Raw genomic sequence first — 10471 nt, 5'->3', positions numbered from 1 at the left:
ACCAAAATGGTTGAGAAACTCTGTTATAGGTCTTTTTTTCTTTGTAAGATTACTGTAATTTAGAAATTGGAAGACACAAACAAATGTGTGTTTACATTATATAATTCAAATTCTGTAAAATTGTACACATATATATGCATAGAGAAAAAGAAATAATGTGATAATCTTTGATAGGATTATGGATGATTTAAATTTTGAATATATCTTTTCAAAATTTTTATGAGTGTAGATTCTTCTATTATTAAAATAAAAAGATACATTCGATATAATTTAAAATATAGAGCATGCTGATTCTGTGAATGAATATGTAGTAAAGTGAATTAGAATAAACTTATTTAGACACTTAAGATTATTTCCAAGCGTGCAAAATTTAGTCCTACAAAAACTCTATAAAATATAACTGTTCTTATTTTCTAAGGAGGATGAAAGCTTTCTAACCATGTGATGAACTCTATCTTTTTTTACCTCTATTCTTTTCCCCAGATCTCTTTCAAAGAATTCTATTGTAGAAAACATTTCTGCTGAAGAGAAGATTGAAAATTAGATCTGAAGTCACAACACAATGATAATCTGAACTTGAGGGTAAAGTTCTGGGACCCTCTATTCCACTATTTCCTCTATTTGCATCGACTTTAATTGCATTATTTCTTATTAAATTGCTTCCACATAATCTACACTTATATTTGACTCCTACTCGTGGATTTAATTAGTTCTTCTATCTCATCATTCATAAACACTCACTGATGATTTCTATGAACTAGTCAGTGTGCTCTGACTCTGAGATTACAAAAATGAATAATCATGGTTCCTTTCTACAAGGAGCTAAAAGTTTGTGAGAGAGTCAGACATAAAGAACTAAATAAAATTTCATCTGACAAGTGTTATAGTAGAGGGATGTGCCAAGAACTGTGCTACCATATAAAGTCTAGATGTTGGATTATTTACTCAACCAGAATATATTCAGTTCTCTCTTTGTGCAATGTATAATACTAAGTGGTATAGGATATGATAAATAATTTTGGCTTCTCAAAGCTTACAGTCTAGCCGGGGAGACAATAATGCCCATGGAACTCCAGAGAAGAGAACTTCACAGATAGGAGCAATTTCAAAACATTGATTTCAAAGCTCCTTGAATGAGCCTTGAAGAGCAAATAGGACCATAGAACACAGAGGAGGGACAAGGTGTCTGAAGGTAGGGATGGCAAATAGTGTACACCTTTTGTTTTCTTCAGACCTAAAGTCCTCTTTATATAGTAAATATTTCCTCTACTGAAATTAAATTCATTCCATAACCTACATGCATACATAATTTAAAAACTAAATTATATTAAATATAATACCCTTATTGTAATTTAAAGGAGAAAGAGAAGTATAATAAGCAGTGTGCATTTCAATACACAATGCTTGAGCACGACTACAGAAGAAGCCAAAATGAAATAGTCAGCTGTTTGTACTGTCTATAATGACTCAGTATTTAGAAGAAGTGAAATTAAAAGCCATGCTGAACAAGAAGTAGAGAAAAATGAAAGAGCAGAGGTATAGTGGACATGGGATAAAAACTAGTGCTAGGATTAGTAATGACAGACTAGACCTGTCTATATATGATAAGACAAAGAGAGAAATAACCTTAACTGCACTAGGGATAATGTGTCAAGACAAATTACAGATTGTTAAAGTGAAAAAATGAGGAAGTATGATAATTCCTGCAATGAGCTGGACACTTATTTTTACATGTGTCAAAATAATTCCTTGTGTGGCACGGGATGGAGATGAGACAAAATATTCCATTAAACAAATTCTATCTGGAAACCACATGTTAAGATACACACTCTGTCTTGAATATCCAAAAGGACCTTTGATAGTCAATAGGAAATTAGAAATCTACTGAAAAAAGAAATAGCAATTCAAGGGACAATGTGGCAAATCTCTGAGGACTGTAAGATTAAAAGGAATGTTAAACTGAAGAACATGAGACAATTTCAAGATATTCCAATTAGTAATTTTTCATAACATGCACAATAAGTACCCATTATGCCACAATAATAAAATTGTTAGTAAAATGTGAAGATCTTTGCATTTCATGTATCTCAAATACATTAATGACATCTTAAATCTACACAGTAAAATATTTGCAAATGTCAGCTACAAATACAGATTATTCAAATATGGGGCACTGGCTCAAATGCTATGAGTGGTACTCGCCTTTAGGGAGGGATATGATTTTCCACAATGGTTAGCAACTCTTGGAAAAGTTTGTACTAGAACAAAATATTCACTTCCCATGATTAAAAGGAAGGTGTAAGTTAAAATAGCCCATGTATCTTAATATTGTGCAAAAAATACATTGTGTTGGATCAAAAAGAGTTGGATCCTAAGCTCAGATATGCAAGTTGCTTTATTTACCTCCATAAAAATCTGGTGGAAAATTTGAAAGTCATGCAGTATGTGAACCAAATCTTCCTTGTTTGGCACTTTCCGATGGACTGCAGGATATTTCACTGTACATCAATAGAAGCTTTAATCGTGACAGCTAAGAAACACACACACACTAAGAAAACACCTGCAAAAGTTGCCAAAATACTCCCCATCGGGTTGTCCCATTTCCCTTCAAAGGTTCTGTTACTATACAACAATGAAAAAAGCTTAAGCTAAATTAAGTTACACTGTAAAACATGTAGTATAGTGGATTTGAAGGAGATGGGGAGGCCTTCTGTTGGTTAGAACCAACTGGTAGAGATTTTTAAATCCAAGATTGTAGATTTTATTTTAAAGATCTCGAGAAATTGTTGACATGTTTTAATGTCTTAACTTTGTCTAAAATTCACACCTCTGTAGTTTTCCATGTTTGTTATTTTTATGCTATCACAGTTCAAAGGATCAAACTCCTTGGATAAAAAACAGTGGGTTTACAAGTTGTATTGACTCACTAGTGGATGTGTAAGCAGAGTTCAAATCCCAACTGTCTGCCATAGGCGTTTATGTCTAAAACATCAATTGTAGAGAATGTTCATTTCAGGGATGTCATTCTTAGAATATCATTTCTGCTAACCACACCAAATGGATATCTGCTGGTCATGTAATGAAGGGGGTGAGAACAGCAAGTCTGCCAGAAATTTTGTTTTGTCAGAATTTACAGTCTTGCAACTATGCAAATCTTTAAATCATGTCTAAGTTAAGAAAGAATAAAGAACATGCTTGATTTTTCTTGGGACAACTGATCTTATTTTTACCCCAGGCTCTTTATGGTTTTGGGTCACTTTTCTCACTTAGTATCTAGGTCTCTTACTGTATGGTGACTGCCATAGTTTAGGGAAATTTGAAGCTTAGATATTTCAGTATCTTCCAGAATGGATTGTTAGGAAGGTGTCCCTGCTTTTCACAGAGACATAAGTTATTTCCATAGCCCAGCATGAATACATATCAATCATCCTTTCTTGACAGAGGGTGGATGCTTTATCTTGAGTCCCAGGCCCAAGTAATCTTTTAGGACTTGGTAATTTCCTGGAGAAAAGTATAAGATGGTTTTAAGGACAGGGATTGTACTTGTTTCTTATGTATTTCTAGCACCTGTCATGGTGTCTAACACATAATAGGCATTCGACAAATTTCTTTTGATTGAATGAATGAGGAAGAAATATGTAGATTGGTTGCTGTGCTTCGTGATTTTTCCAGGATTATTCTCAGTTCAATCTTCTGCTAATGCTGTCTGGCAGCAGAGGGAGGCAAAGATCCACGTCAGGATCAGAGAACAAAATGGGGAAAGGAGGAAATTTCTAGCAGTAGAAAAGCAATTGTCAAAAAAAGAAAAAGGATAAACTTAAAATTGCCAAAAGAGCTTAATTTAAATTTTCAATAAATGATTACTTTTGGAGTTCTGTCTAATCTTGATACCATGTGGATAATATATTAGAAGAAAATATCTATTTTTATTTTATTTTGAAACATGAAACTGCCAGAAAGTTTAAAGGAGAAAATAAAAATTACCTAGAACTATGACATACATTTGGCTGTATCTACTTTTATTTTTAGATACATAATATCTTCATGGAAAGAAATTTTTATATTATCTATTGAATTATTTCAAGCACCTATTATTATAGTGCCTGGCAAATATAGGAACTAAATAAACTGTTGAATTAATTGATCAACGATTAAAATTATACTATAATATAGATTGTGTCATTTTTATTTAGCATTATATTGTCCATCAAAGGATGAATGGAAAAAGATGTCTCTCTCTCTCTCTCTCTCTCTCTCTCTCTCTCTCTCTCTCTCTCTCACACACACACACACACACACACACAGAGGAATGTTATTCAGCCATGAGAATGAAGGAAATCCTTCCATTTGCGACAACATGGATGGACTTTGAAGGCATGATGCTAAGTGAAATAAGCCAGACAGCAGATACAGAAAGAAACATACAGCATGGTATCACTTACATGTGGAATCTAAAACAAAAAATATCACAAAAACAAAAAAACAAGCACCAAACTCATAGAAATGGAGAACAGATTGGTGATTGGCAGAGGCAGATGGTGGGGGAATGGGTAAAATACATGAAGGAGTCAAAAGTACAAAGTTTCAGTTATAAAATATATAACGCATGGAGACATAATGTACAGCATGGCCACTATTTAGTTAGTAGTACTGTATTGCATATTTGAAAGCCACTAAGAGAGTAGATTTTAAAAGTTCTCATCACAAGGAAAAGAAATTCTATAATTATGTATGGTGATGGATGTTAAATAGACTTATTGTGGTGATCATTTCACAGTATATACAAGTATCGAATTATGTTGTACATTTGAAACTAATATAATGTTATATATCAATTATACCTCAATTAAAAAATAAAACCTCAAAAAAGAGTTAAACTCATAGAAACAGAGAGTAGAATTGTGGTTGCCAGGGGCTGTGGGGTGGGGAGGGGGAAGTAGGGAGAGTTTGTTAAAAGGGTACAAATTTCACATAGGTCTGATGATACAATGTAAAACATAATGATTATAATTAATAACATTGTATTATAATTGAAATTTGCTAAGAGAGTAGAACTTGAATGTTAACATCTAAAAAAATGATAAATATGTGAAGCAATGGATGTGTTAATTAACTAGATAGAATCCTTTCACAATGTACGTGTCTACCAAATCACCACAATGTACACTAAATATCTTCCAATTCTAATGTGTCAATTGTACCTTAATAAAGCTGAAAAAAATTAGTATTATAGTATAAGCATTTTCTTATGTTACAGTTTAACACTTAGTATTATATTTCATTAATTATCCACATAATCACAATTTTATCTTTCAAAAAAATATTCATTATTCTTTGATTGAAAAATACTACTGTGCCCCACTCCCAGAGATCTTGATTTAAATAGTCTGGATTGGGATCTGAGCATAGATATTGTGTAAAGTTCTCCAGGAAATTTTAATGTACAGCCAGGACTGGGAATCACTGCTCTAAAGCACACAACCAAACTACTTCCCAAAAAGGTTGTATTGATTTACAAGAGAATCCGTTACATGTAGCACACAGCTATTTTCATCAACTCTCATTACGGTCACAGATCACTTGAGTATTCAGTGTGGTCCCCATGTTCGGCAACATTGGCCTCACTTGGAGACTCTGAGAAATGCAGAATCTCTGTTTTGTGTTTTTTTCTCTCTGCCCTAATGAATTAGGATAGAAGATTCAATAATCCTTTAGTGATTTGAACACACATTAAAGTCTGAGAAGCACTGATGTAAAATATCTTTTCTTAATTTAATAAGGCAAAAACTGTACCTTGTTTTTATTTGAACTTGCAGTTCAACTTCTTAGGTTAAACTTTCCCTTCTATATTTTTATCATCTAGTTCTAGCTCTTCTTTTGAAATTGTCCATTTTCATCCTTTGCCTGTTTTAAGATTAAGGCGATATTCTCAGATGCTTGAAGATATAGAAAAACTGATGAGTTTAAAAGATGACATCAATGAACTATGTAACATAGACCTATTAACATTGAAGTTTAAGTCTATCTAGAAGTACATTACACAAAAAAGAGATAGGGGAGAATGTCCGGAACAAAGGAAGAGTGTTTAATCTTATCCTTATTTGGGGCCTCTTAACATTTATATCTTTCTTTGTAGCATCCATCAAATACTCAGTCATCCATTTATTTAATGCATTTTATGATTATCTCTATATAGTATACTATATTAGTGTTGTGAATCTGTGTGGCCATAAGGAAATCTGTTTGCTCATCTTGGGGCCTTAATCTATTTGGTGTGGTTACATATGTGTAAAGTTAACCGATGATAAAAAGTTTTGTTGATTATGATTAATTGAGTGCTAACTGGGTGGCTCAGACATTGGGGTCTTCTGGATAGTAGACAATGGGTGGTGGAAGGAATGGAACTCAATTCATTCAGTACTTACCATGTATGTGTTCTATCTTATTCAATTCTCATGAGAACACTGTAAAGTAGTCAGGACATTTGGATTGTAAATCATCTAGCGAGTTGAAGAGTGATTGCTATTGGTTGACAAATCAAAGGTTTTCTGAGGAAGAAAATGGACAACTTTTCTTTACATATGCATATGAGATGTGATTAAAAAATACAGTGAATACTGCTGCCAAGTGCCATCCAATGAACGGAAAGGCAGGGATCTTCAATATGGGAAGCAGCACATTGAAACTTAGTAACAGTGTGTGACAAGATTCAACTTGTCCAGTGCAGTCAGTCGGGTGTGAGCTATGGTTGAGAGAAGGTGTGTTTTAAAGTGTGCCATAAATCATCTTCCATCATGACAACACTCCGTGTCACATATGGATTCTGGTATGTGGCAATTTCTGTCAAATAAAAACTTTATGTTGTGTCCTCATCCACCTTATTCACTGGATCTGGCACCGTGAAATTTCTGGCTCTTCTCCAAAGTCAAAATTACCATGAAAGGTGTCTTGAATTGATTCAAGACATCGAGGCAGCCATAACAGTACAACTAAAGACACTCACGAAAGAGCATTTCCAGAACTGCTCCAGAAAGTGGCAAGAGCGATAGGATAAGTGTGTTCTAAGTGAGGGAGAGTACTCTGAGGGGGATTAATGGCAATGTAACTTTTACTCTAATAATTTAAAAAATTTAAACATTCAGTGTATTTTTTGATCACACCTTGTAAGAATTCCAATTAATAAATATAGAAGGAATAAGGAAAATAAAAAAATCACCATTAGAATTTCACAGTAATCATTGCTGGAGGCAAGATCCACAAATGAGTATCAAAATAAGTTGTCAAAATTTTAAGGAGAAACAGGATATTTGTGTAAACTAAATTGTCTCCCCCAAATATTTATTAAGAGAAAAATAGTAAATTTATGGTAGAGAAATCTAGCAGACACTATTTCAACATCACATAAGACGTATTGATACCATTTACCCCCTGAATGATACACTGAGAAGAACACATCACCTCTGATATTGTTCCTCAAAATTACAACCTCAATCTAATCATGAGAAAACATCAGAAAAACCCAAATTGGGATAGTCTACAAAATACCCACTAATACATTTCAGAAGTGTCAAGATCATTAAAGACAAGAAGAGACTGAAGGATTGTCACTGATTGGAAAAGATTAAGGAAACATGGCAACTAAATGAAATGTGGGATCTGAATTGGATCCTGGAACAGAAAAAGGACAAAAGTGGAAAAACGGGTGAAACCCAAAGTCTGTAGTTTACTTAATGATACTGTACTAATGTTATTTTCTTACTTTTGATAATTGTGCCATGGATATTAAAGATGTTAACATTATGGAAAACTGATTGGAGAGTATATGGAAGCTGACTTTATGATGCTTCTATAAATCTAAAATTATTTTCAAAAATGTTAAAACATAAAAATACTGTTTATACTACAAAAGAAAAGGTTGAACTATGCCTCTTTTCTTGACTCATTTCTCAATATATGACTGTAACTGTAACCATCTTTATGAAAAAGAAGAAAAAATGTAATTAGGTTTTCCTTTTGCAAAGAGTGATCATTTCATTGTACAATATAGAAGTGACTGTATATAGTCACTCTTTCACTGTCAGAAGTTCTGGAAACATTGTTCCTGTGAGATGAAAATTATATATTATATACATATCTTTCTTGGCATAGGTATTTCTGAAATTTCTCTTCATAATCATTAGACTTTGATCTTGGACATCATGTAGTTCCGCTTATTTATTTTCACTTCATAGTTATAAAAGGAGGATGGAAATAACAGTATATGTTTGTATATTCATATTTTGCAAAGGAGTTTTAAATTTCTGTCTCATTTTATTCTCACTAGCTCTGTAAGACAGGATAACTATTATTATAATCCCTGTTTTATAGATTTCAAAATTTAGGTTTTGGTATATTCATTAAGTTCTAAGAACATAAAGTTAGTTATTGGTTGGTACTCTTTTCTACCTGGCTAAAATATCCCTATATTCTTTGAAAGTGAAAGTAGAAAAGTCAAATTTTCTTCTTTTACAGGTCAGAAAACAGGTAATACTTTAATAATAATGATAATAATAATAATAATAATAATAATAAATATCCAGCCTTTATTGCATTCTTACACTATGCTGGATAATTTACCAAGTCTTTTCTAAATAGATAACCTCATTTACTCTTCTATATGATTTGACAAGGTGGTTGAAGCAGACATGGAGAGGATTGGCATCTGATTGGATGTGATGGGCAGGAGAGTAGGGAAGGAGGGTCATGATGGCTACAAACTTTGGTGATATAGAATATGGTGGGACAATTAACAAAAATAGAGGGTGCAGAAAGAGGAATATGAGGAAAAATGATTCCTTTTTGAATATGTCATGTGTGTAGTCTTAACAATATTGTATGCCCCCTATTTGACTTCTTTAAAGCACTTAGAATAATTGTTAAGACTAAAAAATTTAAATGTGCATGTTATTGTAATGGATCAGAGACTGCGATTTGATCAGATATGAGAATGTAAGGTCATAACTTTCAGCAGACTCACCTAGTAGCCACTTGCTTGGCATGGTGTAAAAGCTTCCCTAAGCATGTTTCTAAAGATGGCATTTGTGCAACTAGCTTCGATTTGCTTTGTGAGACATTCCTTTGAAAAGCAAGTCAGACTGTAATTACAGTGCATGGGGCAGATGGGATTGGTAATTAACTAGGAGAAATTTGCTGACATAAAGTCTGATTTGAGCAGTGAGGAAGAAATTTTGTTTATAGTTGTTATAGTATATGAGTTTTCCCTCTGTGTAATCCCACAACCACCTCCATCAGAGTGAAAGAGGGTGGGGAGAGACAGTATATTATTAAGTGACCTTACATCAGTTGATCAAGCACACAAACAGTGCCCACAAGAATGAGCAAAACAGCCCTTCAGTTCAGAGTCAAGTCTTTCAACCCACACAACTCCACAGGGGCTATGGGTGCAGTCACCCCCACCAGTTACAGACAAGAGTCCCTCCATCTCTCATGAAAATCACAGTTTACGTTTCTATATTGCCTTATACTTTGTAGGAGAAAAACAAACTTTCCCTTTGGACTTAAATCTTTTCCATGGGCAGGTATGCTTTGAAGATTTGACTTCCAGTTGGTGTGACAGTGGGCATGTGGTAGCTTCTTTTTATTTATTTTCAATTACAGTTGATATTCAATATTATTATTTTTTTTAAGTTTATTGGGGTGACACTTGTTAGTAAAGTTACATAGATTTCAGGTGTACAATTCTGTATTAGATCATCTATAAATCCCATTGTGTGTTCACCACCCAGAGTCAGTTCTCCTTCCATCACCATATATTTGATCCCCCTTACCCTCATCTCCCACCCCTCTCCCCCTTTACCCTCTGGTAACCACTAAACTATTGTCTGTGTCTATGAGTTTTTGTTTCTCATTTATTTGTCTTGTTTTTTTGTTGTTTTTGGTTTATATACCACATATCAGTGAAATCATATGGTTCTCTGCTTTTTCTGTCTGACTTACTTCGCTTAGCATTAAACTCTCAAGATCCATCCATGTTGTCACAAATGTTCCTATATCATCTTTTCTTACCGCCAAATAGTATTCCATTATGTATATATACCACAACTTCTTTATCCATTCATCTATCGAAGGACATTTTGGTTCTTTCCATGTCTTGGCCACCGTAAATAAAGCTGCAATAAACATTGGATCACACGTGTCTTTATGTATAAATGTTTTCAGATTTTTTGGGTAGATACCCAGGAGAGGGATTGCTGGGTCATATGGTAATTCTATTTGTAATTTTTTGAGGAACCTCCACACTGCCTTCCATAACGGCTGCACCAGTCTGCATTCCCACCAACAGTGTATGAGGGTTCCTTTTTCTCCACAGCTTCTCCAACACTTGTTACTATTTGTCTTGTTGATGATAGCCATTCTGACTGGGGTGAGGTGATATCTCATTGTGGTTTTTATTTGCATTTCTCTGATGATT

The sequence above is a fragment of the Rhinolophus ferrumequinum genome, chromosome 5 (assembly GCF_004115265.2).
Source record: "Rhinolophus ferrumequinum isolate MPI-CBG mRhiFer1 chromosome 5, mRhiFer1_v1.p, whole genome shotgun sequence".
NCBI lineage: Eukaryota > Metazoa > Chordata > Mammalia > Chiroptera > Rhinolophidae > Rhinolophus > Rhinolophus ferrumequinum.
This window is presented reverse-complemented; position numbering follows the sequence as displayed.